Source organism: Cnephaeus nilssonii (genome assembly GCF_951640355.1).
Source record: "Cnephaeus nilssonii genome assembly, chromosome: 13".
Classification (NCBI taxonomy): Eukaryota; Metazoa; Chordata; class Mammalia; order Chiroptera; family Vespertilionidae; genus Cnephaeus; species Cnephaeus nilssonii.
The window spans coordinates 67569619-67581616 of record NC_137084.1 but is presented as its reverse complement, the minus strand read 5'-3'; the positions used below and the strand labels follow the sequence as shown (position 1 = coordinate 67581616).

Here is an 11998-nt window from a genome sequence, read left to right as displayed (position 1 = left end):
AATTTCTTCATTCAATAACCATTCAGTCACAGTGTTAAATTAATTTTGAAGCAGACAGGATGTGAATGAAAAAACAATGTATTCAGTCAGCTGAGAAACACACTAACCTACCCTCTGCTGCCTGCATACTACATTTCTCTAAAATCTCAGTAGATAAACATTATTTCAGTAAGTGTGCCGGGGGGGGTGAGGGGGAGTGGGGGGTGTGTGGAATGACCTAGTCTCCCAAAGATTTAATCAATGGAGATTTCTGGTTATTTATTGCTACATAACAACAACAATAAAAACACTCCAAAACTTAGTGGCTTAAAATGATAATCCCTCCTGGCTCTGTGGCTGACTATTTACAGCTGTGCAGTTCTTGCTCAGGCTCTCATGTGGTTGTAGTCAGATGGTTGCTGGGGCTGGAGTCATTCCAGGCTCCTTCACTCATACGTCTGGCGCCTGACTGGAATGGTGGAAATATCCTGGTGCCCTCCACGTAGCCTTTCTGTCTGGTTTGGCCTTTTTCACAGCATGTGGCCTCAGCAAAGATTGATTATGTACATGGCAGCTCAGGGCTCCAAACGCAAATGTAAGACATAAAGTAAAGGCTGCCAAGAAACTGTCATTTTTGCTTTATTCAAATAATCAAAGCAGTCATAGAATCCACACAGATTCAAGAGGATAGGACAAAGACCTAACCTCTCAGAGGCCAAGAGGGTACGGGGTAAAGGTGGGGCAGATGCAAAAAACTTGAGGCCATTCTTTTACCTGCCACAGAGATACTTAGGATTTGTACAAACTTGATCCCTGCAAGGTCAGTAGGGAACACAGTTCTTTGGGAAGAGTCTGCCCTGGAACACGGACATGGCAGTGATAGATGAGTTAATATCTGAAAGCTGATTTGTAAGTGATTACATCAATGAAGCTTTCCCCAAACATTAATGAGGTGGTGTTGCATTGTCATTAGCTAAACCAGTGGTCGGCAAACTCATTAGTCAACAGAGCCAAATATCAACAGTACAACGATTGAAATTTCTTTTGAGAGCCAAATTTTTTTAGCTTAAACTATACAGGTAGGTACATTGTTATTAACTTAATTAGGGTACCCCTAAGCTGGCCTTTGCTAAAAATTCAAGGGGCCAAAGAGCCGCATGTGGCTCTCGAACCGCAGTTTGCCGACCACTGAGCTAAACCAAAAATTTGGTTATGTAAGATCCATGACTTTAGGGCACAAATTATCTCTCTTAGAAACATGCCATTTTAGCAGTTGTTCTGAGAATCACACTTTATCTCAAGGTGATGCTGATGCAGAAACACCTGATCATATGGCATGCAGGTGTTATCAGTCAGATGTTAGGCAGTCAGGATGATGGGTGCCAGGTGGATGAATGTCCGGAAGGTGGGTACCAGGAGGTCTGGTCAGTCCCAGTGGTCTGGATAATGCGTGTCAGATGGCCTGAATACATGAGTCCTTCAGGGGATAATTAGAGGGTTACCTGGAGATCCAGATGTGCATCCAGACATTGACACAGGACTGGAAAGTTCAAAATAGTTTAAGTTCCAGCTAGTTAGACTAAGAATAGTCTTTTCTCATGCCTCAACCTTCATAGTGTTAATAAATTTAGCAGCTGGTTAAAATGACTGCATTTTATATATCCTCTATCATCACTCTTTCTTTAAGATAGAACAACCAGCTCTATGTATTTCAAATTGAAGAGGACAAGCAAGGTTTTCCACTCACCCACTTTCCATTCAGCACTTTGCAAAATGAAAGACTCCCCCACTTTTTTCAAACTTCATCACAGCAAATGTAATTTGCACAACAACCAGGTCTGGTGGAGCAATAAATATTCTTATTGCTGTTATTACTGTGCTTAAGTTCTTTACTAAGCACAGACTATACCAATTGTGATTTAATCCAGTTATAAGGAGAACAGAGGGGGTAACAATCAGAAAAGCAGATCATTTCAATAATGGGTCAGCAATTTCATTGCCAAGAGTAAGGAGACTGAATGCAGCTTTGGGGATGGGTGAGGAGTATTTTAGGAAAAGGAAATCAAAGGTGGTTTCTGGAGGGAGGTCACCAACTGCATTCAAGTGATGGTTTCATCACTTGCTAGTCCTACCCCGTGGGAAGTCAGTTCACCTCTGAGATGGTCAAATGAGATAATGCACATACACAGTATAGTTCTGTGGGAACCCACATGAGCCTGGGCTCTCACTGTGTGGTCAAAGGATAACCTCAGAGCTATTGCTGAAGTGGTGGATGTGTCAAGGTTATTCAAAGGGCAATGAAACAACATGAAGGGGGAAATCAATTTTCAGTGGAAATCTACTCTTCCTGCCAAGAGAGCTTCCTCCCCTGAAGACTTAGGACTCAGAAATGTGCTGAGCCCATGGAAGAACTTAAAACTTGGCCCAAGAGAACAGACACACTGTGATGAGAGACCTAGAAATTGCTGGGTGTTAGAAAGAAGACCAAGACATCCTGCTGTGGGTAATAAGGACTTTGAATGAAAAAAAAAAAAAAAAAAAAGACATGTTGATGCAGACCAGCTGGTGTGAGATGTGGATGATATCATATGTATCATGGTATCATTAATATAGTTCACAAACTGGTTCTTATGATTATCAAATCCTTGTCGCACCTCACTATATTATAACATTCAAATATCCTTGGTTTTCATTCCAGGATAACAAAAATCTCTGCCAGGCTAGACTCTGAAATTGGGATAAAAAGAAAGGGTTTTGCCAAATCTACAGCAGCATACAGGTCCCATTGGCCTTTGCACTTACTGTATGGCGTTTACTCTATCAAATCTGTTGGAATGATTTGAGCGACTGCCTCATTTGATCTGTGATCGCCTCTGATAAACCTCCATGAGCTATCTGCTGAAATGTTGGCTACACTAGATCATTAAAAGGGGATTTGGTGGAAATCAAAAGTCGTGCCTCAACCATCTCTTTTATTACCAACAGTGATCTTTTGTTGTTCTCCTAAACGGAACTAGCAACAGGACGTGCAGTGCCCAGTGCAAAGTGCAAAATGCGGGGTCCTTGCTCCAGAGCAGAGTTCAGCTCCTTTCCCCAGCAGTCAAGTCTCTCGCATCCTGTCATGATGTTTTGTTTGTTCACTGTGTACGCCTTTTTCTACTCCTAACAACTTCAGTGTATATTTCCTGGAACAAGGAGTTTCTCTTACCTGTCCACAAAACAATGACCAAATTAGGAAATCAACATTGATAAAATGCTATGACTTATTCTAAGGATCTGATTCAAATTTTACCAATTGTTCCAATAATACCCTTTATTTTATAAAATTTAAACCAAAAAGAAAGAAGTTCACCTATTTTTCACACCCCTCACTCATCACCTCTGACAAATACCAATCTGTTCTCTGTATCTATGAGCTTGGTTTTTGGGTTTTGGTTGTTTTTAGATTCCACATATAAGAGACATCATGTGGTCTTTGCTTTTTTCTGTCTGATTTACTTCACTTAGCATAGTACCCCGAGGTTTTTTAATGTCACACTCCATTGAGCCCAGGGATATTTGTAAGGCAAGTTCAGACTCTCCCTGGGGCACTTTTCTGAAAATTTGGGGGTGCAAGTGCACGCTAGGCCCAGGAGCTGCTGGCTCCCCTTCTCACCATGCCTGGCAGAGGACAGAAACTTTGAGCCAGCATTTTCCCATGGGTGACTGCTCAGAGTGGACAGGAAACACCCAAGGTATTGCAACCTCTGCACCAGGATGTGCATGTCACTGGGAGCGGGCAAGAAGCTTGCACCCACCAAGTTGCTTGCTGAACGCACAGTGGTGCAATGCCCCCAATCTGTGAAGCAGATGATTCAGCTTCTCGGTTTATTATGAGGAAAATATTTGGTTTTTCTTTGCTTTATTTCATTGCACAGCAATAATTTCCTCATACTCATTTCCTTTGGTAAGTTCAAATCCTCTTAAAATGATCTTACTCTGCCCCATGAATCATAGTCACAATTGTTTTTCTTTCTAAGAAATAAAACTGAGAATTTGAAGGTCTCAGTTTTCTCATTTCCAATGTAAGAGGGTTTAATTAGGTACTTTTAAGGTATTTTTAACTTTAAGAAGAAGCAGCACTCAAGAAACACTAGGTAACAAACATTGAAGTACATGTATATAGCATACATTATTTTGTTTAATTATTGTAAAAACCATTTTAGGGTGATATTGTTGCTATTATTCCAATTTTCTAGTGAAGGCACTGAACTGAGTCTGCACACCTAGTAAGGAGTAGGCTCAGATTTCAAATCTCTATCTGCCTCATGCCAAAATCTTAACTGAAGTATTGCCTCTGATTCAACATCCCATGAGCCTATTATAATGAAACTAGTGGCCCAGTGCACGAAATTCATGCATGGAGGATGGGGTGTTCCTCAGCCTGGCCTGCACCCTCTCCAATCTGGGACCCCTCAAAGGATCTCCTACTGCCAGTTTACAGGGATCAGGCCTAAACCGGCAGTCAGACATCTCTCTCACAATCCGGGACTGCTGGCTCCAGCCGCTCACCTGCCTACCTGCTTGCCTGATTTCCTCTAACCACTGCCTGCCAGCCTGCTTGCCCCCAACTTCTCCCCATCGCTGGCCTGCTTGCCCCCAAATGCCCCCCCTGCTGGCCTGCTCACCCCCACCTTTCCTCCCCACTAACCTGCTCACCCCCAACTGCCCCCCCTGCTGGCATGCTCACTCCAAACTGCCCCCCCTCGCTGTCCTGATCACCTCCACTGACCCCCCACTGACAGCCTGCTCACCCCCAACTGGCCCCCTTGCTGGTCTGCTTACCCCCAACGGCCCCTGCCATCCCATCCTGGCCTGATCAACCCCTGGTGACCCAAGGTCCCAGCCCCTCTTTTTTTCTTTTACTTTTTTTTTTTTTTCAGTGCCTCCTTGAGCTGTGGCCAGGGCTGGTTGGAAGCAAGTATCTAGGATTTATTTATCTTCTATAATTGAAACTTTGTAGCCTTGAGCAGAGGCCAGGGCTGGCCAGGGCGGGAGGAAAGCTAGGCTTCCTCCATTGCCAGGGCAATCCAAGCCTCCTGCTAGCTCCAGCTCTGTGGCCGGCCACCATCTTGGTTGGGTTAATTGGCATACTCACTCCTGATTGGCTTGTGGGCATGGCTTGTGGACGTAGTGGAGTGATGGTTAATTTGCATGTTTCCCTTTTATTAGTGTAGATTATTCAGAATTTGCAATGAAGCAACTTGGAATATCAATTGCTTGGTAGTTGTATCATGCTGTCTTATATTATTAGTAACATGGTTTATATTCCTTCCTTTAGAGCAAGAAGATATTAACCATGAACCAAGAAAATGCATTACATTTCCCCGAGTATGTCTCTTTACCTTGTATTACCATATAACACCTGATCCCAGGGAAAGTTTTGAATATCTAGGAAATAATAATTGCTGTTGTATTAGTGCAATCTTCAAAACACATGTCTATAAAAGCATATTTATAAAAACCTGGTAGTCTAAAACTGTTACTTATTTTTAACAATTGAGCACGATATAGGTTAAGAAACGTTTCCATGTCTACAGAGTTTATAAGTGTTGGAGCTAGACATCAAAACCAGGCCCTTTGGCTCCAATTCTGCGCTTTTTCAAACACTCTGCGGGCACAGTGTGAATTAATGGAAAAAGTATCTATATTGGTCTCGGCCCCCAGTTCCTGTCAGAGAGCTCCTGAAATCCTTGAACTTTCCTGGGTAATAGAAGTGTCTTTTGTTCTAGCGAGGTGATTTTTTTTTAAGCACTTGTCTCCTTTATTGAACACCTGCAGGGGCCGCTGGGCACTGACCAGGCAGCAGGAGGAAGAGCAGGCAGGCAGGGGGTGGGCGCAGCGAGATGGTCCTCTCACTTCCAGTTCTTGAAGAATCGCTTGCAGATGAGACTCTCCCGGCCCTGGTGCAGAATCTCCACCTGAGCGTTTGGCGGGGACCGCATGCCGGAGAGGAAGTCCTCGGCCACCTGAGGGCCGCCTGCTGCTCCTTCTCATTAGCTTTTCGCCCCTTCCAGGTGTAGATCTTGCCACAGAGCCCATTGTCCAGCACAAAGCAGTCATCAGGTATCAGCGACTCGATGGCAAAGGCGCTGGAGTCAGCCACCTGGGCCAGGTTCATCTGTCCTGTGGCGTCAGAGACCTTCTACAGAGCCGCCCCGTGGGCACTAGTCTGGTCAGGGGTGAGGCCCGGGGCCCAGGACCTGGCTCATCTCGCAGGCTCCTCCCCATCAGTGACGCTCTCCACCTGGGCCTTGCCCTGCTGCTCACGGGCCCTGACGGCTAAGGCCAGGTCCCGCGCCTTGTTGCGCTCCAGGATGTTGGCTTTTCCGCCAACCAGGCGAGGATGTCCTGGCCCAGGTCCAGGATGAAGCTGTCTGGCCCCGCTCAGCCCCGCTCAGTGGCGCGGATATTCTTCTTCCCCTTCACCTGGTAGAGTTTCCTGGTGGCAGCTGGGGTGGCCTCTGCGGAGATCTTGTGAAATGCTGACTCCACTCCGTCTTCCTGGCACTTGAGGCCCCTCAGGAAGCAGCTCATGAAGAGGTCGGACTCATTGCCCTGCACCTCTCGGTGCTGCACAGGCCGCTCCCCGAGCTGGGTAACGGGGCGCACCGCGCGCACAGCCAGCACAGCGCAGGCTCCCTGCGCACCCCGGGAGGACCGCAGGTCCAGCCACAGGTACAGGTGGGAGAACGCTTCCGTGCCTTTGAACAGCACTAGGTAGGAGCCCCCCAGGAAGGAAATGGCACTGGCTTCATCTTCTCCACCCGCCAGATGGACAGGCGGGTCCTGCACTGGTGTCCAGAATGGAGACCGGCTCTGGGGGATGGGTTTGTACCTGCTGTTTCCAGACCTTTCCGCAGCTCTGCTTCTACTTCTGCTTTCCAGGCTCTGCTTCCTCCATTCCACCAATGAGGTGATTTTTAAAAACTGTATCTTTATTGTTGAAAGTCTTACAGATGTCCCTTCGATTTTTGATAAGCTCTTGCATGGGGGCTGATCACCAGAAAAACCAAGCTATGATTAGAAAGCCTGGAGTTTCCAGCCCACCCCATTCCCCAGAGAGGGAAGGGCTGGGGGTGGAATTAATGACTGATCACGCCTGTGTGATGAGGTCTCCAAAAATCCTGAAAGTATTAGGCTGGAAGAGCTTCCATGTATCCACACACCAGGAGGATGACATACCTCAATTCCAAGGGGACAGAAGCACCTGAGCTCATAACCTTCCTAGACATCTCCCTGTGTATCTCTTCATCTAGTCATTCATCTGTATTATCGTGTCCTTTAGTATAAAATCAACTTGTAAATGGAAGTAAGGGTTTTCCTGAGTCTGTAAGCTGTTCTAGAAATGATTGAATTCAAGTAGAGGACAGGGGTCATGGGAACCTCCAATTTGTTGTAAAAGTGGAACAGAAGTGGTGGGTAACTTGGAGACCCACTACTTGTGACTGGCATTTGGAGTGGGAGTGGGTCTAATGGAAATGAGCCCTCACTCTGTGAAATCTGATGCTGTCTCTAGGTAGATGGTGTCAGAACTGGGTTAAATTGTAGGACACCCAGCTGGTGTCACAGAGAATTGTTTGTTGTGGGGGGGAAAAACCCACACATCTGATGTCACAGTGTCAGTGTGGCAGTAATGTGAGAGTAAAAGAGAAACACAGGGAGAGCATAAGGTTTCTAAACAGATGGTATGAAAGAACCACCTTCCTCCTCACACGTGCACAAGTCTCCTCGGATCCAAAGTCATTACTGGATACCTCAAATGGTACTGTTTGAAGCAACTAAATTTGTGGCAATTTGTTATGCAGCAATAGCTAATGAGTACACAAAGGGGAAAGTCCCTGGAAAGCACTGACTTGTGTATTGAATATTTCTTTTTCTGTTCTATCTCATAAAAAAATTGGTGATGTGTGCCCACCTTAAAACTATTTCCTCCATTAAAATTGTGGTGATCTGTGGCTTCCTAGAAATGAATTTCCCTATAGAATATGAAAATCATACTCAAACGTTCTGAAGAATTTTAAGGACCGTAGTAGCATACCCTTGTTTCCCATACAATAGAATCTTCACAAATATGTTTTATTAAATCAGTGAGGGAGTCTATGTTTATTCAATTCATTTATACAAACAAAAATTCAAAGGCTTTATAACCAACATGAGCTTGTCTATATATTTTATAGCACCTAGATCATTATAATTTTACTAAGAGAGCACTGTGATTCCTTGGGTTTAAATATTTTGGATGGGCCCAGGTGTGTGGTTTGGGTCAAGAGCAGGACCTCGGGATGATGAAATCGTGTTCCGGACTAGCCTGGACATTTAGACGCCAATAGAGGAATAGCCACTGAGTTCTCGTCTGGGTCCCCAGAATGGCCATCTGGACCTCGCCATAAAGGTCTGGGACCCCGATGGAGGTTTGAGCCCCGAATGGAGGTCTGGCCCACGGAATGGCCTCCTGGGTCCCACCATGAAGGTCTGGGATCCGGATGTTTTTTCTGAGCCCTGGATGGAGGCCTGTGTCCTGGGATGGCGGTCTGGGTCTTGTGTTGGAGGTTTGTGCCCAGGATCCGAACATATTAAATGGAAAATTCCAGAAATAAACAACCCTTAAGTTTTGCCTTGCTCACCGTTCTGAGCAGCCTGAGAAAATCGCAGAGTCCCGCTCCGTCCCACGTGGACATGAATCTCCCACGCATCGTCTGAGTAGCGTGAGGAAATCTCGCGAGTCCCGCTCCCTCCCACGTGGACGTGAGTCTCCCAGGCACCGTTCTGAGTAGTGAGGAAATCTCGCGAGTCCCGCTCCGTCCAACGTGGACGTGAGTCTCCCCTGCGTTTGACGTCTTTACGCTGCAGATGTCCGTGTTAGGAGCGTCTTGGTCATCACGTCGAATGTCAGGTGTCTCGGTGCTTGTGTGCAAGTCACCCCGATTTTAGTTCATTGTGGACCCAAAGCGCGAGGGCAGCGACGCCAGCAATCGGGACGCGCCGCCGAGGAGCCTGAGTGAGAATCCTCGGAGTAACCTTGTCCAGCGTTGGCATTGTGTGAGCTTGTCCATGTCCAGCAGGAGAGTGGACATGGATCAGCTGGGAGTGCCCAGCCGGCTCCCGGAGGGTAGGGGCTGCTGGTTCTTCTTTCTTAGTCCCAGAGGCTGGAAACCAGACTGTAAGTCCCTGCTCTCAGAAAACTCACAGCCTGAGGCCACGCGCCCCTAGGTCCGGGTGAGGCCAAGTGCCCCTGGGTCCTGGGGAAGCTAGATCCTGGGTCCGGGCGAGGCCGTGTGCCCTGGATCCGGGTGAGGCTGGATCCCGGGCCCGGGAGAGGCCACGCGCCCCTGGGTCCGGGTGAGGCCATGCGCCCCTGGGTCCGGGTGAAGCTGATTCCTGGGTCTGGGCGAGGCCGTGTGCCCCTGGATCCGGGTGAGGCTGGGTCCAGGGTCCGGGTGAGGCCGTGGGCCCCTGGATCCGGGTGAAGCCATGCCCCTGGGTCCGGCCGAGACCAAACCAGAGGGAGTCGGACCTGCATTACCACCATTTGTACATCATCCAGAGCTGAGGGGTCAGTGCCGACATGTACTCATAAGGAACTGGTGGACATTGATATTGGGTCTCAAAAGAACTGTTGGTCCAGAAAGAAACTCACTACAGACTGATTCATTTGCCTGTCAGCATAACTATTATTGCTCGTCGCACATTCAATTCTTATAAGTATATCTCTAGTGACACATGATTTCGCTCATCTAGGGGAAATGATGAACAACATAGACTGATGAACAAGAACCGAACCAGAAACAAGGAGGCATCGCTCGGACTATCGGGCCTCAGAGGGAGGATAGGGGAGGGTGGGGGGAGAAGGGAGAGATCAACCAAAGGTCTTGTGTGCATGCATATGAGCCTAACCAATGGTTAAGTTCAACAGGGGGTTGGGGCATCCATGGGGAGGGGTGTGGGATGGGAATGGGGGGGATGAGGACAAATATGTGACACCTTAATCAATAAAGAAATTATAAAATAAAATAAAAAAATAAATAAATAAATAAATATTTTGGCACTTATATTGACTTGGACTTTTCCCCAATTATTTCAAACCATTCCAGCTGCAACCATCAGAAGTGATGCTGTTTGAGTAAAGCCTTCAGGGGTGTAAAAACTCATTGCCAAGACTTATCATATGAGTCTTTATTAATCCTAATTATGGTTTCCTGAGTTTCCCAGAGGTCTCCCTTCCTATTGCTGTGGCCGCTGAGTGAGGTTGGTGATCCCTGGCTGGAAGCACCAGGAGAGCTGGGTGACGGTCCCTCCATTCCCAGAGAGCATGCTCCCTAGGGAGCAGGGAGCTCTGCCTCACCCTGGCTGGGAAAGCGTGGCCTGTATTCCGCCTGTCGGAGAAAATACCGCCTTTCCCGATGTCCCTTGTCTGTGCAGGCATCAGGGGTCCCGTGTGAAAGACGGGATCCTGTGTTTGTTCCTGAGAAATTCATTCACTTCCCCTTTTCTGCTTGCATGCATGCGATAGTCCATCGAGACGGGGAAGTTGTGGTTAAACACTAAGTTGACAGAACAGGGACAAATGAACTATCACTCGTCATATGTTGCAAGTCCACCTGAGCATTCCTGTTATGCACCAGGGAATTCTGTGAAATCAAATGGACTTGGAAGGAAAGGGGAGAGACACCTGCCAGAGAGGAGGGAGAGGAAGAGGAAGAGTCCAGCAGGGATGCCCCTCTACCTTTCCTGTCTAGGTCATGCTCTGGGGAAGGAGGTTAGTTTGCTGAGAAGGGAGAAGAAGCTGTCAGGCTAGAGCTTGCTAAGGGTGGAGAGCAAACTATTGGAGACACCGAGATGCATTTATGCAGCACAGGGATAATATTGAATATGAAATCAAACTACTAATCACGCTCCCATGGATAACATTGCTTAGAATTAGGTTATGTTTTTAAATGGATTGCTTTTTTTAAAAAAAAAAAAAAAGAGACAACAAAGAAGAACAAAGAGGGGTATGATATCTGACAAAATCCAGGAGGAGAAATGAAAATTAATGAAGGTCAGGAAACACAGGGGCCAAACTAAATGTACTGTCTCATTGTGCTGGGTCCTTCAGGGAAATTAATGTCTATCACCTGTGTCATTCTAGCACTTTACACAATATCTCATAGAGCACAAACTCCAGGTACCATGAAACATTTACTGGCCCATTTCTCCTCTCTCCACCTTAAGTGACTGAAACACTGAAGATATTAAGTAAACCTGTTAAATGGACGAATGCACATATGAAAGGATAAATAAATGCAGTCTAGCTCTAAGGATCAAATGTATTCAAGCATCTATGGGAACAGTGTTGTTAAAAGTAGTATCACAGGATAATCTGGCTACTGTGCTGAAAAGGAGAAAGAGCTCTGAAACTTTATGGAAAGAGGAAGGGAGGAAGGAGAGAGAGAAGGAGAATAAGAATAAGAATAAGGAGGAGGAGGAGAAAGAGGAGGAGAGGAAGAAGAGGAAGAGGAGGAGGAGGAAGAGGAGGAGGAGAAGGAAGAAGAAGAAGAAGAAGAAGAAGAAGAAGAAGAAGAAGAAGAAGAAGAAGAAGAAGAAGAAGAAGAGGAGGAGGAGGAGGAGGAAGAGGAGGAGGAGGAGGAGGAGGAGGAGGAGGAGGAGGAGGAGGAGGAGGGGGAGGGGGAGGGGGAGGGGGAGGGGAAGGGGAAGGAGGGAGACTCCCTGATACTGTTGTGGATCGGAGGCGAGTGAACGACCACTGGAGCCCAGACCAAATTAAAATTTAGGGAGCCTTTATTAGCCGGCCAGCCAACAGGCCGGCAACTGCTCTGCCTTTCACCATGCAGAAAGTCCAGAGAGCAGCAGCCACCCTTTGTGTAGGACCACTTTTAAGCCAATTTACCACATCCTGTTTTTGCAGAACAAGTAACCCAAGACAAAACAGTTTTTTCCAAGCAACGTAAGGATCATGCCATTGATGACCATGTTATTC

At 46.8% G+C, this 11998-nt stretch overlaps 1 pseudogene across 1 annotated transcript; it reads right to left on the bottom strand.

Moving 5' to 3' along the window:
• Positions 1-5873: 5873 nt before the first annotated feature.
• LOC307110184 (macrophage-capping protein-like) lies at positions 5874-8714 on the bottom strand (annotated as a pseudogene). The gene is made up of 2 exons: positions 8646-8714; positions 5874-7014 (listed from the first exon to the last, which is right to left on the bottom strand). The product of its transcript is annotated as a macrophage-capping protein-like (transcript).
• Positions 8715-11998: the final 3284 nt, after the last annotated feature.